Source organism: Macrotis lagotis, chromosome X (assembly GCF_037893015.1).
Source record: "Macrotis lagotis isolate mMagLag1 chromosome X, bilby.v1.9.chrom.fasta, whole genome shotgun sequence".
Lineage (NCBI taxonomy): Eukaryota > Metazoa > Chordata > Mammalia > Peramelemorphia > Peramelidae > Macrotis > Macrotis lagotis.
In genome coordinates, this window is record NC_133666.1 from 668,094,422 (window position 1) to 668,114,558 (window position 20,137).

At 38.3% G+C, this 20,137-nt stretch overlaps 1 long non-coding RNA gene across 2 annotated transcripts in view; it reads right to left on the minus strand.

Annotated features, from left to right (window-relative positions):
• LOC141501475 (uncharacterized) overlaps window positions 1-20,137 on the minus strand; it is a 33,814-nt gene that overhangs the window by 1,209 nt on the left and 12,468 nt on the right. Inside the window, exons 2-3 of one of the 2 annotated variants that reach the window (XR_012472250.1) lie at window positions 15,663-15,713; window positions 15,011-15,398 (exon numbers count right to left, since the gene is read on the minus strand). The exons of the other annotated variant lie outside the window; for it this stretch is intronic. This is a non-coding gene — a long non-coding RNA (uncharacterized LOC141501475). Of the gene's footprint in view, window positions 1-15,010; window positions 15,399-15,662; window positions 15,714-20,137 lie in introns of those variants that run through there. 2 annotated transcript variants of the gene reach the window in all.

Sequence of the window (20,137 nt, forward strand, 5' to 3'; positions counted from 1 at the left end):
ATCTCATTTAAACTTCAGTTTGCCTCAGCTTCTTCATCAGTAAAATGCAAATAGTAACAGCACCTCCCTCCCAGAGTAGTTATGAGGATCAAATGAGGTAATTGCAAAGCCTTTAGCATAGTACTTGCAGCATAATAGGCACTTTATTATTATTACTAGGAGAGAAAGAATTTTGAGATCCTGCAGTTCCAGAGTTGAGTGCTTTTGGTCACATGTTCCTTATATGTGTGTCTCACACCATCATACTCTGCTGTCACTGCTTCACTGAGTGTGTGTATTTATGGAAGAATGCACTGCAAGTTTATAGAAGAAATGTTTTCTAGGTACTAATTTTACTATGCCATCAAAGTAAAAACCTTTGCTAAGTGTTAATTGTGGCAGCTGGTTAATGGTTCATGGGAAGCACACTGGTAGGGGTTCATGTACCATAGTAGTAGGAGAAACTACCTACAGGGCACCCTAGAATCTGAGGTAGCAGCACCCTTTGAGGATCCTCCAAGAATGAAAGTCTAGGTTGGACAAGTTGGTAAACCATGCCTGATGGTTGTTTGTTATTTCTATTATACTTCATAAGGAATAACTTGAATGATTCTGATATATGTCCTGGTAAAAAAACATGATATATTGTTGACGATCACTTGTGAAAGTTAACTTGGTCTCCAAACAATCTCATTGAGGATGTCTGGGGTTTTTTTTGTTTTGTTTTTTGTTTTTTTGCAAGGCAATGGGGTTAAGTGGCTTGCCCAAGGCCACACAGTCTGAGGTCGGATTTGAACTCAAGTACTCCTGATTCCAGGACCAATGCTCTATCCATTTCTCCACCTAGCCACCCCTAGGATGTCTGTTTTTTATATGGATGACGGTCTTAACAATTTTGTAGACATGTAGCTAAGTAGTTATTAAAATGTTCTTGGTTTCTTTTGGGGGCATTATTAAGGTTCAAGATTTCTTTTCCATGCCCTTTGGTTTCATTCCTTCCTGTATATTGTTTTTTTCAAAAACCCTCACAATTTTATCATCTCTAGCAAGGATCTCTTGGCTCAATCTGAGAGGTTTCCTCCCTTTTTTTTCCTCCTTAGTCCCATTTCTAACTATTCTATATGCACATTTGAAACTAGGATGTTAAAGTCAACGAGTGATGATTCTACTTCCCCTGGTGGAAAAATTTTTTTTTATAAAAATGCATTTTTTTGCAAATCTTTTCCATTTTTTTTGTTGTAAATCTCTTCTCATTTTCATTCCCTTGGAGTAACTGTTTAGTTAGATATCTTGCCATGGTATATTTAAATCTGTTTTAGCCTCCTTTTCGCTTTATGAGACAATATTGCTCATAATTGTCTATCGTCCTTCACTCCAAAATTTTACAAGAGAATTTAAGTTGAAACACCTTTAATGGCCATCTCTTTCACTTTGACAAGGTAAAAGTTGACTAAGGCACTTTTTGGTTTCCTTGTTGTAGCAGTTAATTGACATTAATTGAACTTATAAATGAAATTATTATAGTTATTAATGTCATTTCTATTATCTACTTCCCATTCTTTTTAATCTTTCAATGACTTGTATAAATAGTTCAGAATTAAGTTGTTGCAATTGCATGCTATATTTTTCCTTACTATCATTCTTCTTCCTCCTCCTCCTGTTCTTCCTCCTCTTCTTCACTAATTCTAATCTTACTTTTTATGAATAAATGGTTATTACACACAGAAAGATGACACAGGAAAAACATGTCTTTTCCTGATTATTAAAATGTATGTTTCATTTTTTAAAGTGTTAACCTGGTGCTTACCTTGTTTAGCAAATCCTTTTTTGAAGAAAGCATTCATGTTATTGCAGCAAAAGACTTCTGCATAATCTGCCATTCTTAGAACTCTCTCTGTCCTTCCTGAATCATCCTTCTCCATATATCTCTCCCCATTCTTCACTTTGACTCTGATGTCACCTGAGTCGCATGCCAATTTGATACAAAGGATATTATCAAGGTATTTGATAGAATTTCTCTATCTCTTCCATCCTTAGCAACTGGTATTGGCATAGAAGCTACAATTATTTTCCTGGTGGTCTATGTTGAAATACTTTTAATGCTGCAATACATGATAATTGAATAAACCTCAAAATAATGCTGCTTTTTGCTTCTGGGCATATGATAAGACTCACTCTGCCAACTCTTTTTCTTTAACCTCTTTAAGAAGCTCTGGTGAGCCATAATTCCCTTTAGCTGCTCCTTCCTTCCTTCTTCTGGTTTAACTTACTGAAAGAACTTAAAGATTAACATGACCATACATTTATTCTTTGGTCACTGTACAAGGACCTTACATTTTGAGTACCAACAGTCATATTAAAGTTTATTGATGGTCTTTGGGATTCTTAAGCCCCTCTGACCTTTCCCACCATTTTTCTACTATCACTACAGAACTGGGAGGGAGCTGCAGAAGGCAGAGAACCAATTTTTATTGGAGGAGAGAGTGTCATGGTCAAAAAAGATCACCATATATTCAGCTCATATCATAGTAATTTCCTAACAAACTTCTCCTGCCCTTCCCTAGTCCATGAAACTTCTGTTGTAAATATATATATATATATATACATATATATGTATGTATGTATGTATGTATGTATAAAAAAGAAAACACTTTGAGAAAACCAACCAACATATCAACTGCAATGACACAATAACCATGGCCCCCAGAACATAAGAAAATATACTTCCCCCCCTCATTAAAGTCCTGGAGATTTCTACTAGTCTATCACCTTCTATTACTAGCCACCAGAAAATTATTCCTGTGATAAACCAATTCACATCTTATCCTGCTTAATTCGAGACCTCCAGTGCACTTCCTGGCCAGATAATTTAGCTAAAGTGTAATCCTTTCTCTTATTCCCTTCAAGCTTCCCCCATTAGCATGGGGTTTTTTGGGTTTTGTTTTTTCTTTTTGTAAGGAATGGAGTTAAGTGACTTGCCCAAGGTCACACAGCTAGCTAATTATTAAGTGTCTGAGGTCGAATTTGAACTCGGGTACTCCTGACTCCGGGGTTGGTGCTCTATCCACTGCACCACCTAGCTGCCTCCCCCATTAGAATGTAAGCTCACTGAGGGCAGAGATTGTCTAGCAGGTTTTTATTTGTATTCCGAAAACTAACAGCATGCAGTTCCAAACATTTAATAAGGGCTTTAAATGTTTGTCTCTCTGCCTGTGTCAAATCTTTCTGTTTGTTTCTCTGTGTATCTGTCTCTGTTTCTCACTCTCTGTCTCTATCTTTCTCTTTCTTCCTGGCTCTTGCTCTTTCCATGTATGAGTCTCTCTCTCTGACTTTCTCTCTGCAAAAATAGTTCCTATATGTTTAACATGATTGTACAAATATAACCCTATATCAGACAGCTTGGTGTCTGGGGGAGGAGGAAAGAAAGGGAGCGAGGGAGAAAAATTTGGGACTCAAAATCTTACAAAAATGAATGTGAAATCTATTCTTGTTCTGGAATTTTAAGTCTGTAATTGGAAAATAAATAAAATAATATTGAGGAAAAAAAACATAGTTCCTGCCCTGAAGGTTATCTTGCCCAGACCCAAGACCTACCATGTTCCTTCCCTGCCCACTTCATACTCAGCAGCTTCACCATGCCCATTTAATTCTTTAATTCCTTTCATTCACAAACTAGACACAGGAAAATTGAGGCACAACCTCAGAAGGAAATCACACAAATTAAGGATAAGGAAATGTAAAAATTGGGATTCAAGTCCAGGCCCTTCAGGTCTGACAGTAGAAATAGCATTATGATCATTTTTGGAAAGGACATGTCAAATACTTGTTCTCTGGCTCCCATCACTGTTCCTGTGATCTCCCTGTCACCAGTGCTCCCTCCCTGTTCAGTGTTGTCTTCCTATGTTAGGAGGTAAGCTCATTGAGGGCAGGGAGAGTTTTTGACTTTTTTCATCTCTGCAACCTTCTTGTATGGGCAAGGCACTTGACATGTCATAGGTATCATAAGCCAGTTGAACCAAATTCTCTATTTTGGGAGATATTGCCATTGGAACTTACACTATGCAGATCACCCAATCTGAGGCTCTGAAGCTAGAAGGAATGGTCAACATCCCCTAATTCAACCACTTTGTTTTCTAGGTGAGAAAATTACTAAGCCTTGGGCATACAAAAGCAGGCAAAAAACAGTCTCTGCTCTCAAAAGACCCTGAAATGGAAAAGGAGAGAGAACATGCAAACAACTTTGTTCAGACAAACTAGAGACAGGAAAACTGGGGTACGACCTCAGAGGAAAATCACAAAAATTAAGGATAAGGAAATGTAAAAATTGGGATTCAAGTCCAGGCCCTCAGATTCCAAACTCAACACTGTTTCTCTACTACACATATTTACATTAAAAAAAAAAAATGAAATGTGGCCACTTTTTAAAGTATTGGATTTTAGAATCTGTAAGATCCAGGTCCAAATCCTGAATTTTTTTATTGATTAACTCTATGACCTTGGACAAATGTAGTCATGTTGGTTAGGGGGAGAGCTGACTACAGTGGTCAGAGAGTAGGTGTGTTCTAGAAGTAGGGGCTCTATTGGGGATTTTGGCCTAATAGATAGTTGGAGGGGGAGAAAGGAAATAAGTATTTCTATACTGCCTCCTGTGCATTTCATCTATAAAATGGGCTGCAGAAGGAAATGGCAAACCATTTTCAGTATCTTTGCCAAGAAAACTCTCAATGAAATAAAGACAACTACGATGGGGTAATTGGGGCTTTTTTCCTAGGGGACTAACATCCAGGACATATATTTTCTTTTTTTTTAAATTGATATTTTATTTTATTTTCCAAGTTGAAAGTTTTTCAACATTCATCCACATGTATATGCTTAAAAAAGTGAATGTATCAATTAGATTCTGTAGGTTCTTTTTTGTTTTATTTTATTTTTCTTCCTCTGGCTGTGGATAGTATTGTCCATGGGTGATCTCTTAGGGTTGTCCTAGCTCTCTGAAGGACAATTGACTCACAATATTGTTGGTACTGTTGTTAATGAAGAGTAAGACATGACTGACCACAACTGAATAAATGTGCCAGGCTATATGACTTCACAAATATTCTCTCATTTGATTGGATCATCCCTGCAATCCCTACCAATATCTTCAATACTCAGTGACCCTGATTCTATCAGGACAAGGACTCCTTTCATGAAAATGAAAACTAAGAGGCAATGTAACTACGGGACTTGTTTATAGAGTCAGGAAGACCTAAATTCAAATCGTACCACAGAACAACTATGAGCAAGTGTGACCCTAGGCAAGTCCTTTATCTATGTGGACCTTGGTTTCCTCATCTGTAGACTTAATGATCACTAAAGTCTTCTTCCAGATCCAAATCTAGGGTCCTAGGAAACCCCTCTGGGCTTTGAGATGTTTTAATGAATTGCTATGCTAAGGAAAAAAACCATTAAAAAATCCAAAAACCAAATGTGGCAATGAGCCTCCAAGAACCTAGCCAGGTTAGGTCTCCGATGACACCTGTTCACTCCATTGGCAGGCCTGTGTTTGTCCATTCAGGCTGACAGGGCCACCTACAGCTTGTGTTCCACTGGCAGAATTGATAGTTTCAGGACTGGAAGGCAGCTCAAAGATCATTCTACACCATTTCATTTTATTTTATTTTATTTTATTTAAGGCAATAGGGTTGTGACTTGCCCAAGGTCACATAGCTAGGCAATTATGTGTCTGAGGCTGGATTTGAACTCAGGCCCTCCTGATTCCAGGTCCAGTGCTCTATCCATTACCTGCATTTATAGCTGAGAATAATGAAGTCTAGAAAGGTGAAGATACTGGGCCAAAATCACACAGAAAGCAAAGCTGGGATTTGATCCCATCTTGAGTTTGTGGTTCAATCTGCTATACTCAGAGAAGGGGAAAAAGGGGGAAAGGCAGCTAGAAGCCCAAGACCCAGACTCAACTAACCTAACTGAGCTTTAGTCGCCAAGCACTCTTAATTCAATATCATTTTTCCAGGGATGGGGGAAAGGCATTAGTTCTCTTCCCTTCTCCCCTTCATGGATGGACTCAAATAGGTTTGACATGATCTGCAGATGGAAAGAAAAGAGAACAAATGAAAGTGGGTCACTCCTTTTAAAGGTTAATGACTATAGGAGATGATTTGGAAGCAAAACCTACCACCAGACTGCTGGCAAAGCAGATTAAAATATATTTTGAAATATTTAACAAAATACATAAAAATAGAATATAGCAAAGCTAATACTTTGTCTAAGTCAATATGGATCCTTATGTAGAGTTAAGTGGTTTTCTTGATTTCTCTTTGAATTTGATACTAATGGTCCAAGAGATGCTGCCACTATTAAGATTTTTGGACTTCCTTGCCCATTGGTGGCAAATGGTCAGTAGTTAAAGGTGGTGGTAAAGAGGGTGGTTTCTTCTTCCTCAGTGATTTCTCTTTGTAATGACAGCATCAAGGGGCTAGACTGGTAGTCTGGAGGACCCCACTTAACCCCAAACTCTTGGGATTAGTAGCTTGAGCTATCTCCAGAAGGGAGGTGGTGGTTTGATCTCCCTGACTCATGTTGCTTCCTGTATCTCCTTCAGAGGGACCTATTGCTTCAGTAAGGTTGGTTTGCCTGCCACATTGGTGACAGTTGGTTGGCAGTTGATGGAGATGGCTTCATCATAGATGATAGTTGGGGGCTGGGCGAGAGACAGAACTGGTGGACTAGAAATGGCTACTGCTATCCTCAAGGCTCTCAGGTGCAAAGTCCTAAACTTTCTCATCCAGGTCACAAGGAAAAGGTGTTTGGGGGTGATAGTAATGGTTTAACTTGCCACCAGATGGCACCAGAGTGCACAGAGCTCTGGACTTGGAGTCCAGGTTCAAATTCAGCCTTAGACAGTAATTATGTGACCCTGGGTAAGTCACTTAACCTCTATTTGCATAATAATAGCACCTACATTCCAGGGTTGTTTTGAGGATCAAATGATATTTGTAAAAGTGCTTAGCACATAGTAGGTGCTATATAAATATTTCCCTCCCTGGTACAAGCTGCCATCTATTTTTAATATTCATATTATGCTATGAATACCTTTTCCCATTCCACCATATGTCTAGCCCCAGAGTCAACTGGCAAGTCTTTATTAACTGCCTACAATTGTAGGCAGTTGTGTGCTATTGTGTTTGGTGTTAAAGATATAAAAATAATCATAATAGCTAATATTTATATAATGTAATCAGATCCTCACAACCAACTTGGGAGGTAGATACCATTATCATCTCCATTTTACAGTTGAGGCAATTGAGGCAAACAGAGGTTAAATGTCTCACCTACCCAGGGTCACACAGTAAGCAATCCCTACTCTCAAACTGCTTACATTCTATCAAGAGACAATATTGGGGCGGCTCGGTGGTGCAGCGAATAGAGCACCGGCCTTGGAGTCAGGAGTACCTGGGTAAAAACAAAAAGAGAGAGAGAGAGAGAGAGAGAGAGAGAGAGAGAGAGAGAGAGAGAGAGACAATATGACCAAATATATGTATATGTAAAATAAACACAAGATAACTAGAAGGCCAATAAACACAAGGCAATTAGGGAGGAAAAACTCTAGCAGTTGGGGTAATGGGAGACCAGGAAAGGCCTCCGGTAGAAGATTGTCTTTGAGATGAGAGAAAGACAGGAGAAGAAATGAAGAAAGACAACTACGATGGGGTAATTGGGGCTTTTTTCCCAGGGCACCAACATCCAGGACATCTATTTTCTTTTTTTTAAATTGATATTTTCTTTTATTTTCCAAGTACATGTTATGAAAGTTTTTCAACATTCATCCACATGTATATGCTTAAAAAGTGAATGTATCATTCAGATTCTGTAGGTTCTTTTTTGTTTTGTTTGATTTTTCTTCCTCTGGATGTGGATAGTATTGTCCATGGGCGATCTCTTAGGGTTGTGCTAGCTCTCTGAAGGACGATTGACTCACAATATTTGTTGTTAATGTGTCCAGTGTTCTCTTGGTTCGGCTCCTTTCGCTCAGCATCAGTAAGGACATCTATTTCCTGATGGGCCAAGCTTCCTCTCTACAGAAATCTACAAGTCCCTCAAGCAGCCATCAACTTGGCCTCTGCTTTATCTGCTCAGGTTTTACCCTCCTCCACAATCCCTGTAAGGACCCAGCCAGACTCTGTGGCAGGGGCAGGGCATCCCCTCTCCCAGCTAAACTCTATCCATTATGGGAATATCTTCTGTACCTCTCCCATATAGATCTCATATATATATATATATATATATATATATATGTATATATATATATATGTATATATATATGTATATATATATATGTATGTATGTATACATATATATATATGACCGTTCAAATTTCTTCATTTTCCTCTTCTCTAAAATGAAAGCATCATGCAAGATGACCTCTGAGGTTCCCTTCAGTTCAATATCTATGACTCTATGAACTATTGTTTCCTCTGGTTTACCTCACATGCATGTCTTAGGGAATGAAGGGCACTAGGGAATGCAAAGAGTTACTAAGATTAAACAGTATCCCAAGTGCTTTGAGTTCCTGGGGAATAAAGCACACTTCAGGAGGCCATGACTCCATTGGAGCTATCACTGATAAACTGTTTGGAGGTTTACAAAGCACATTACTCATATAACCACATTTTATCCTCACAATTATCCAATGGGGGAGGTAGGAAAAGGAAGGAACAAGCATTCATTTAGTGTTTCCTATGTGACAGGCAAATACTTTCTCATTTGTTTCTCACAATAACCTTGTGAACTAGGGGATATTATTTCCCATTATATGGGAGACAAAGCTAAGGCATTCAAAGGTTAAGGGATTTGCCCAGGGTCACAGAGCTAATCAGTGTCTTAGACAGAATTTGAATTCAAGTCCTCCTGGCTATAGGCCCATCAGTCTAACACTGTGCTGCCTAGATATCTCTTTCTATCCCATCATTGGAGACATTCCTTCCTCTCACATAGATAAATGAACAGATGATCAGCCCTCTCCACTTTCATAAGATGGGCTTTGGGGGAGTTTGTGATCCATAAATCTCATCACTTGCTCCGTAAACTAGTGAGGAATCTTTCTGGGATTGGTTAAAATGATCCTTGGATGACTACTGAGCAGAGCTCAGAAGGTCCAACAGAGTTTATTTTTAAGTACCAGAGTAACTTTTGAGCTTATTAACCAACTGAGGAGCAGCACAGTGGTATAACAGAGCATAGAATGCCAGACCTACAGTCTCATCTTCCTAAATTCAAATATGACCTTAGACATTTGCTAGCTATGTGACCCTAGGCAAATCACTTCACCTTGTTTATCTCAGTTTCCTCATCTGTAAAATGAGTTGGAGAAAGAAATGTCAAACCACTCCAATACCTCTGCAAAGAAAACCCAAAAATGGATTAATGAAAAATTTAATATGACTGAACAAACAAGTCAGCTGAGGCCTGACCCGAAGACATCTTGATGTCCTAATGAAGCATCATAAGAGGTCTGACGAAACACTAAAGGGAAATTAAGTTGAGAAGCAACATAGGGTAGTAGAAGGTGATCCAGATCTGAAACCAAGGGACCTCAATTGGAATCCCACCCCTAACTCTTACTAGCTATGTGCCTATGGGCCAGTCACTCAGCCTCAATTTTTTCCATCAGCAAAACAGAGGCAGTAAGCCTCCCATTCCTGATCTTGCAGGGGTATTGGGAAAAAAGGGCTCCAAAAACTGGAAGACCTATGGAAGTGTGTGAGCTGAGCCCTTCTCATGACTTGTACAATGGTTGTGAACAGTTTCATCCATCTATTACTTAGCTGCTAAATAAACAGAAGAGCAACATTGGGATTTGCCAATGGGGAGAAATGGAGACAGTCTAGTTTATTGTCAGACTTAATCACATTCCAAAGCCTGTCAGTTTTTCCAAGACAAATTAACCTTTTGGAGCACAAGTACCAGAATGAATTCCCAAGGACATCTCTTATTTTAACCCCAAAGTAAGTCAAGAGGGAAAGAGTTTTAAACATTTATATAATGCCTACTATGCTAAGTGCTTTTATAATATTATCTTATTTGAACCTCACAACAATCCTGGCTGATAAGACCTATGATTTATCCCCATTTTCCAGCTGAGCAAAATGGGGCAAATGAAAATTAAGTCATTTGCCCTGGGTCACACAGCTGTCTGAGGCTGGTGAACTCGGGTCTATTTTGACTCCAGGCCCAGCTCTCTAACTATAGTACCACCTATCTGATATCTTTATAATGCCAGAATTTGTTAGGATAAAGCTAGCACCCTGAGCATTAGTTTGTGAGGGTTTTACCCTTTCCTACAGTTACCAACCTGGATAAGTCAGCCTATCACTTGCATGTCAACATTAACTTTTTTCACATGTTTCAGAGTTTCAAAGATAAAAAGGATCTTGGAGACAGTCAAGTCCAACCCCTTCATTTTACAGATTAGGAAACTGAGGCCCAGAGAGAGTAAGTTACTTGCCCACAGTCACATAGGTAGCAGGTCCAAGAACTGGAATTTGGGAGGCCTCTAACTCCAAATACAATGCTCTCAGAAGAGAAATCTGTATGTGTACTTGGGACTCAACATGGTAAAACCAGTAGTATTAGGAACCAAAGCCTGGAATCAACTTGGATCCACTAAACTGTTAAGATTTATGTTCCTATGAACTGTTTTTGCCTGAGGTGGAAGAATTTCTACTAGCGCCCACATTTCTCTCGAAATAAAGACAATCTGTGGAGATTAAACAGTACTATTTTTCTCTGATTTTATTTTTTTATTTTTTGAATTACATATTCTGAAATTTTTTTTAACATTCATCCATATGCATATTTATAAATTACATAATTTCCTTCTACCCTTCTTTCCCACCCCATTCCCCTCAGCAGCGAATTGGGGAACATTGTACATGTACATTTGTCTTTTTGTTTTGTTTTGTTTTTTAGGTTTTTGCAAGGCAATGGGGTTAAGTGGCTTGTCCAAGGCCACACAGCTAGGTAATTATTAAGTGTCTGAGGCCACATTTGAACTCAGGTACTCCTGACTCCAGGGCCGGTGCTCTGTCCACTGTGCCACCTAGCTGCCCCATGTACATTTGCGTTTAACAGGTTTACCTATTCATCATTTTCTATATGAGGAGTGAAGACTAAGGAAAAAGAAATAGGAAGGAAAAACATAAGAGAAAAATTTTAAAAGCAAACTTAGTGTTCAATCAGATTCTATAGTTTGTTAGGTTTTTTGTTTGTTTTGTTTTGTTTCTCATCATCTGGATATGGTTAGCATAACAGGTCTCCCAGGTTGTCCTAGCTCTCTGAAATGCTCAGAGGAGATGCATCCATTAAGACTGATCAACTCACAATGTTACAGTTAATGTGTACAATGTTCTCTTGGTTCTGCTCCCATTGTTCAGCATCAGTTCCTGTAACTCTTTCCATGCTTCTCTAGAGTCCAACCATTTTTGGTTTCTTATTTATGGTTTCTTATAGAACAATGGTACTTCATAACATTCATATATCATAACTTTAAATAGTACTTTTTAAAAAGTGTTTTGACAATGTAAAGACAGACTACCTTCTGTGGGGGGTGGGGGGGAGGGAAGCAAGAATAAGGGAAAAAATTGTAAAATTCAAAATAAATAAAATCTGTCTTTAAAAAAGTGTTTTGAACTCACAAGAAATAAGTATATTTGGGTAGCTAGGTGGCGCAGTGGACAGAGCACCGGCCCTGGAGTCAGGAGGACCTGAGTTCAAATTCGACCTCAGACACTTAATAATTACCTACCTCTGTGGCCTTGGGCAAGCCACTTAACTCCATTGCCTTGCAAAAAAAAAAAAAAAAGATTAAAAAGAAATAAATATACTCCAAGAAACCCTCAAGGGAGTTACCTATGTTTAAGAATTACAAGGACATTTGTGACTGTAATCTTAAGGTGTGACTATGAATTCTGAAGGGTTTAAAGGAAAGATATTGATCTTCACCTTGGTCATTTACATAAACCAAAAAGTCTAACAAAATTTGAGTTGGTTGATCCTGCCAAAAAAATTAATCTCTTTTTTTCTATTTCAAATCAGCTTTGATAACTCTTACTGCTGAAACTATAATCTTTCTAGGACTAATCAGATATGTAATAGTTTTATCTCATCTATTATAATACTAAGTTCATTTCAGGTAGGGAGTGCAGCTAGGTGCAGCATTGTGTATTGGACTGGAAGTTAAAAGATCTGAGTTCAAATCCAGACTCAGGTGTTTGCTAACTCTGAGACCTGGGCAAGTCCCTTAACCACTGTCTGCCTCCATTTTTCCATCTGTAAAATGAGAATAATAATATTACCTGCATCCCATGGTTGCTGTGAATATAAAATAAAATGGTATTTGTATAACACTTTTTTTTGGGGGGGGGGGGTTGTTTTGTTTTTAGGTTTTTGCAAGGCAAATGGGGTCAAGTGGCTTGCCCAGGGCCGCACAGCTAGGTAATTATTAAGTGTCTAAGGCAGGATTTGAACCGAGGTACTCCTGACTCAAGGGCCAGTGCTCTGTCCATTGCGCCACCTAGCTGCCCCTGTATAATACTTTTCAAATCTTGAGGCTTTCATTTTCATTTTTGTTCAAGTCTTCATGACCCCATTTGTGGTTTTCTTGGCAAAGAAAATAGAGTGGTTTGCCATTTCCTTCTCTCCTTCATTTTATAGAGGAGGAAACTAAAGCAAAAAGTGTTAAACTATTTGCCCAGTCACACAATTAATAAGTGCTGGATTTAAATTCAGGTCTTCCTGACTCCAGGGAACCTGTGCCTAAAGTACTACAGAAATGGCAGCTATCATCATTGTTGTCATCACCATCATCATCATTAATTCTTATAGCTGTATCCTTAGCACCTAACCCAGTGTCTGGCACAGGTTAAACATTTAATAAATACTTATTGGCTGACTGATTGAAAGAGAAGTCCAGGGGCAGCTAGGTGGCACAGTGGATAGAGCACTGGCCCTTGAGTCAGGAGTACCTGGGTTCAAATCTGGCCTCAGACACTTAATAATTACCTAGCTGTGTGGCCTTGGGCAAGCCACTTTAACCCCATTGCCTTGCAAAAACCTAAAAACAAAAATAAAGTCAGAGAAGTCCAAGGGATGTGCCTGAGTCAAAGAGAGGGTAGGAAATTTTCAAGAGTAAGTATTAGAGGAGCAGCTAGGTGGCGTAGTGAATAAAGCACCGGCCTTGGAGTCAGGAGTACCTGGGTTCAAGTCCCAAGTCCTGTCTCAGACACTTAATAATTACCTAGCTGTGTGGCCTTGGGCAAGCCACTTAACCTCATTTGCCTTGCAAAAACCTTAAAAAAAAAAAGAAAGAAAGAAGAGTATTAGAGGTCACATCTGAACTCATGCCTTCCTGATTCCAAGTCTAGCACACTTTCACCTAAAGTATGCAAATTCTGATCTTTCAAAAGAGAAAATGAAATTAAAATGTTTCCTTCCCTAGGCTTAATTCTCTTCCCTACCTCTCCCTAGCCCTATAGTTCTATCATATATAGAAAATCACCGGATCTAGTAGGAGAATGAGAGTGATCGTCACCACATAAGTAGGCAGATGGACTGATGGATAGATAAGTAGGCAAACAGGCAGATAGTCCATAGAAATGGAGATAGAGGGCAGCTAGGTGGTGCAGTGTTTAGAGTACTGGCCCTGGAGTCAGGAGGACCTGAGTTCAAAGACACTTAATAATTACCTAGCTATGTGACCTTGGGCAAGTCACTTAGCCCCATTGCCTTGCCAAAAAAAAAAAACACCAACCCAGAAATAGAGATAGAAAGATAGATAGATGGATGGATAGATAGACAGATGATGGATAAATAGGAGTTGAATGAATGCATAGATAGGTAAGTCGATGAAAAGTTGAGAAATTCATTTCAGAAGTAGGCATATGGATGAATGGATAGAGAAGTAGATAGGCAAATAGTTGATAGAAATAGAGATGGATGGACAGGTGATGAATAAAGAAGCAGTTAGATGAATGCATAGTTAGGTAGATGAAAAGTTAAGAGAGAAAGAAAAAGATTCACCATATAAGTAGGCAGATGGACAGATGGATAAGTGGGCAAATAGATAGATAGTCTAGAAATAGAGGTAGACAGATGATGGATAGGTTGTTGAATGGAGAGATAAGTAAATGGATAGCTAAAAGAGAAGAGAAATAGATGGCTAGCTGGTAGAAATATAGACTGTTAGATGGAGAGAGCACATATCAAATGCTTATTCTGTGCCAGGCACCATGTAGAAGAAATAAGACTATCTCTACAATCAATGAATTTACAGTCTTCTTAGGACTATATAGAGAGAAGCTGGAAATCCAGGGGTCCAGGAAAGGGCATAGGGAAATATTTCTCCCTAAGGAAGGGATTGTTCCCTTTTGCTACTATAGTGTCAGTATCTTGAACATAAGTGGTTATTAAGTTTCTGTTGAGTTATATAGAATCATCTTCCAACTGGGTCCAGGTGGCTCATTTGATTAAAATGAGGTGACCAACCCAAGTCAGGGGATTGGAATAGTCAGCTAAGCTCTGGTTCATAGCCTTTAAAGCTAAAAGGAACCTCAAAAATTATTTAGTTAATATCTGTATAGCCTTCTCAATAGGGGAATATAACTGGGGAAAAATAAAATACTAAATATATATATATATATATATATATATATATATATATATATATATATATTTTAGGTGGGTTTTTTTTGCAAGGCAATGGGGTTAAGTGGATCACCCAAGGCCACACGGCTAGGTAATTATTAAATGTCTGAGACTGGATTTGAACCCAGGTACTCCTGACTCCAAGGCCAGTGCTTTATCCACTACACCACCTAGCTGCCCCTTAAATATATATTTTAAAATGATCTACTGCCAGGTGTTTCCAACCTGCAACCCTTAAAGTCCATTTTTGCAGCATTATTACATTTTATTATTATAATACTTATTAGTAATATAGGTTACATTGTAATCATAAACAAAATTAAATCCTATATGTGACCCTTGACAAGTTTTTGTTGGGCGATGTGACTCAGAAGACTAAAAGTAGTCAAAAGCCCTCATTTTGTAGATGAGGAATTTGAGACAGAGTTGAGAGAGCCTGCCCACCAGCAGAATCAGCATTTGAACCCAGGTCTTCTGCCTCCTGATCCTACCCTCTTTCCACCGAAACATTGGCTCTTGTTCATGTCCTCTCAGCCTGACTCTCCTCTTTGGTGGCCAAGTAAGTTAAATGAGAAATTACAAAGACCCCAAAATGACTCATCTGCACTGGCTGAGAAAATAGCTCACCAGGACACATGGTGTTCTTAGGTCCCAGACTCATCATCACTTGAGGGAATTCCTTCTCGGCAGTCAGCCATGGTGTCCGGGCGAGCACATTCCTGCTCCAGGAATGATAGATAGATAGATAGATAGATAGATAGATAGATAGATAGATAGATCTTTATATATATGATAGATATATAGATATAGATATATCTTTACATATATATATAAATATATATATATATATATATATATATATATATATATATATATATATGATAGATAGGTAGGTAGATCTGTTTGTGATAAGCATCACCTTCCTTGATTGCCAGGGAGAGAGACTCAGAGACCCTGGGCTTGAGCCCCAGCTCTGACATTACCTGCATCACCATGGCAAGTCACTATTCCTCTCCGGGCTTCAGTTTCCTCATCTGTAAAACAAGAAGATTGGATAATGACACCAAAGGGTCCTTTCAGTTTAAATACATGATCTGATTCATTCTTATGATCATTGATTCTTCACTTGATAATGTTTCACTGCCTGGACCCCACACATCACCTATTACCTGAACAATCACCAAGTTCACACCAAGGACAGAGTCAAGGGCAACATATTGCAGGAAGCTTGTGTAATTGAGACCCCATCTCACTTAATGCAAGTGATGCCCAATCCACTGATCTCATTCGTATGCCTTAGACCAAGTGTGGACAGTCTTTGAAAACTGTGCTAAAATGAAATTATACCTGAGAGATATCATTATTCCTTCTGAATCCTATGTAAAAGCTCTGAGTTACATGGAATCAGAGAGTAATGAGAATGATGATGAGAATGTTCCAGCATAACTTTGAGGAATAAAAATAGGACTAAGCTGTGGAAAAGAAGATATCAGGGAGACCCGTTTGATCTACAAGCAACTCTCAGCAGAGGACTTGGCCTGAGGATCCTCTTAAGAAAAAAGTTTGCCCTTCTCCCAATTTTTCCTGTGAGTGCTGGTCTATCCACAGCCACGAGAATAATTTAATATCTCATTAACTAAACATTTCTAGTAAAATAAATTTTGTCTTAACAAGAAGCTAATGGTTAACTAGGGATGTAAATATGATGATGATGATGATGACGTTTGTCCTTTGTTCTTGAAGAAGACTATGACATTAGAGAGGTGATGCCATGACAAGCACATGAATTAGATTTGAGTGAGGGGATGCTGTGCAAGGTCACCAGCATCATTTTCTCCTCCAAAAGCATCTGAGTCCAGTGCCCAGATATGAATCAGAACAAATGGAAATGACCCTGGATGCCGGGTAATCAGCATTAAATGACTTGCCCAAGGCCACACAGCTAGTAAATGGCAAGTATCTAAGACCAGATTCAAACTCTGTCCTGACTCCAAGGTCAGTGCTTTAGCCACTATTAAGCAGAGAGCCTTAAATGTGCCTAAACATAAGGGATTTTCCTAAGAGGGGGCTTAGAGTGATTCTTAGTAAACTTAAAACTTTTTTGTCTAAAATAAACATTGTAAAACCAAAAAAGAGGGAACCATGTGGTACTTAGGCAGTGGATGTGTGCCAGGCCTGGACTAATTTAATTTAAATTCAGTCTTAGATATTTTTTAGCTATATGGCCCCAGGCAAGGCACTTAACCCTATTTGCCTCGGATTCCTCATCTATAAAATGAGCTGGAGAAGGAAATGGTAAACCACTCCAGGACCTTTGCCAAGAAAATCCCAAATGGGGTCATAAAAAGTCATACACAACTGAAAACAATTGAACAACAACATGGAGTGTAAGGCCATTCTATTACCCCTAGACTTAAAACAAGATAATTTTTGTAACAGAGTTCTACCTTTATGTGTTTATATATTGTACCCTCCCCATTACCTTAGAATGCAAGCTCCTTTTGAAGGTAGAATCTATTTTATTTTTGTCTTTTTTTTGTCCAGGACCTAGCAGAATGCCTGGTACATGTAGGCACCTCATAGATTTTTTTTTTAATGGAATGGAATGAAAAGGAAATGGAAGAGCTAGCTAGGATAGTGGAGTTGTCTTGGATCATGTGGAAGAAAGAGCTCTGTTTTATTTGGCCACATAAGGCAGAATGAAGAGCAATGGATGGAAGTTTAAAGAGACAAATTTAAACTCAATTTCAGAATAGATTCTCGAACAATAGGGGCTGTCCAAAAGTAAAACAGGATTACTCTGACCACGTCTACTGGTGGTAGCTAGACAAGTTCTAGGAGGGATTCTTTTCAAGTGTAGGTCACATCAGATGACTATCGAAGTCCCTTACAATTCTCAAATTCTGGGAAAAAAAATCTTCCTAGACAATTTATATTTAGAGTCTATTCATAGTTTATTTACTAGCTTGTGACTTTGGGCATATTGCCTCTTCTCTTAGGGCTTCATTCTCATCATCCGTACATGGACATTTTAATTATGGGCTTAGTGAAATTGAAAGAAGCTTACCAATAAGGTTTCATCTTGTTTCAATGTGGGTGGATTTTAAGAGGTTCATCACTCCCAAGTCACTATCAGGGGTAAAATAAAAGGCTAAATGATGAATGTGTAAATGTATTTTCTCTTCACAACTGTTTCCTAGGATCCCTAGGTTAATTTAAAATGCAGCTTGGGAAAACATTCCTAATCCTCTGAGTTTTACGTGGTTCTGTATTCTTTGACTCCTCAAATTATATTGCTCTCATTTATCTGTCAAAATGCTACATTCCCTTTCCTCTACTCTCTATCCCTTGCCCCAATGTAAAATGTAAGTTCCAAGAGGGAAATTGATATATTTTTCATTTTCTGTGTAGTATTCTCTCTGGGACCACTGACCCAACCCATGATAGTCAGGTTGGGGTCCTCAGAGAATGCAAGACTCCTAGGGACAATTGTGAGAGATTATGGCTTTCCAGTACTGCTGCTCATGAGCCCCCACTGATGTACTTCCCATTATAACCAGCAAGTGATTTCAATTAACCTTTGGAAAAGAAATAGTAAGAACAGCAGCTATAAAAATATTACCTCCAAACTCTCTCCTTGCACATAAAAGGTTCTGGAAATAGGCATTTTAGTAAAATGATGAGGAACATATGTCCAAAACATGTGTAGTACTATCTGGGTAGTACTACTACTCTGGGTATCTCATAGCTCTTAGTTACTAGCAGTCCTTTTCTCTCTTTCTTAAGGATTTGCTGGATTCTGAGAACTGGTACTTTGTAAGATAGTTTGCTAGAACTTCTCTTAGCATTTTCACTCATAAACGCATCCATTTTATTCGTTACCTGCCTCAAAAGGTTGTTATTGGAGTTGGCAAACTAGAAAATCTTATGCAAATGTCAGTTGCTATCTGACCCTATGTAGCATTCCCAATAAAGTTCTAATATTGGGACACTCCACTTAACTATTGAGAATGCCTTCTGATAACTCTAAGTTCTTTATGATCTGTGTAAATGCTGGAAGTAGAAGGGTATTTAGACATCCTATAGTCAATCCTTCATTTTAGAGATGAGGAAGCTGAACCTGTTGTACATATATATATTCACATACTTAATAAGGAGCAGATCCAAGATTCAAACACAAATCCTTGGACTCTAAATTCCACTAAATTGGCCAAGCTTGTTTCACAGAGCGTATACCATTACAGGAAAAAATCTTGACAAGTCCTGCAAAGCCAGAAAGGTGTAGAGTACTGAAAGGTCATTAACTAATTCTAATCATACCCAAAACCAGCTAAGGAAAATTCAAGAGGTTCATCATTAAGAACTTAGCCATTGGGAGTATTGGGGGGGGGGGTAAGATTTTAATGACAGCAAAACTTGAAGACCATTGAATGAGTCAACAAACCTTGATCTATATCAACAAGAGTTTTTGAATTCTTTAAAATAAAAAAATAGATATCAATTATTCCAAATCCCATCCCCCTCTTCTACTCAACAATCACAAAACAAAACAAAAAGCGGTTCAGTAAAACTAACACATTAACTGGGTCTGACAGTGTATGAAATACTCCATTTCACAGACTATTTCTTTAATGAAAGGAGACACATTTTTTCATGTCTTCTTCAGGGTTAGTCTTGGTCATAATTAAATAGTATATTCAGTTTGAGTTTGTTCTTACCATTTGCACTGATGTAGTAATTGTGTATTTGGTTTTCCTTTTTTTCTTTCCTTCATTTTGTATCAAGTCATATAAATCTTCCTATGTTTCTCTGAATTCTTCACATTCATCATTTTTTTTATGCTAGGCCTATGATTTCACTGATATAGGGGACTCCTACTAAGGAAACTTCCTTTACAGTTCACCACCTGTTCTGCAACTTATATTTGCAGAGAGTTTTCTGTGTCATTGAGGGAATAAGGTTCTTGCTCAAGGTCACATAATTAATATGTTGTAGAGACAGAACTTAAACCCAGGATTTCTTGATTTGGGGACTGGCACCCTATCTACTATATCACATTCCTTAAATATCATATCCATTACACTCATGGACAATTCAATAAGTATTTATTAAGAGTCTACTACTATGTGTCAGATGCTATGCTAGGCCTCAGTGGAGATTTCCAAGAGGAGGCTAGTTGACCCCTTGTCTTGTATGTTGGAATGGAGATTCTTTTCATATATAGGTATTACTAAATGGCTCTGAGGTGTCTTCCAACTGCAAATCAGATGATTATATGAGTAATACATCAATGAAATCACAGATCTTTGACCACATAAAATATACTATTTTTTAAAAAAGGAAATCGGAAAACAAAAACAAAAACAGAAGTTAGAAATAAGCATAGTAAATGAGGTCATCCACATTTACAAAAATATTCATAGCAGCTCTTTTTATAGTAGCAAAAAATTGGAAATGA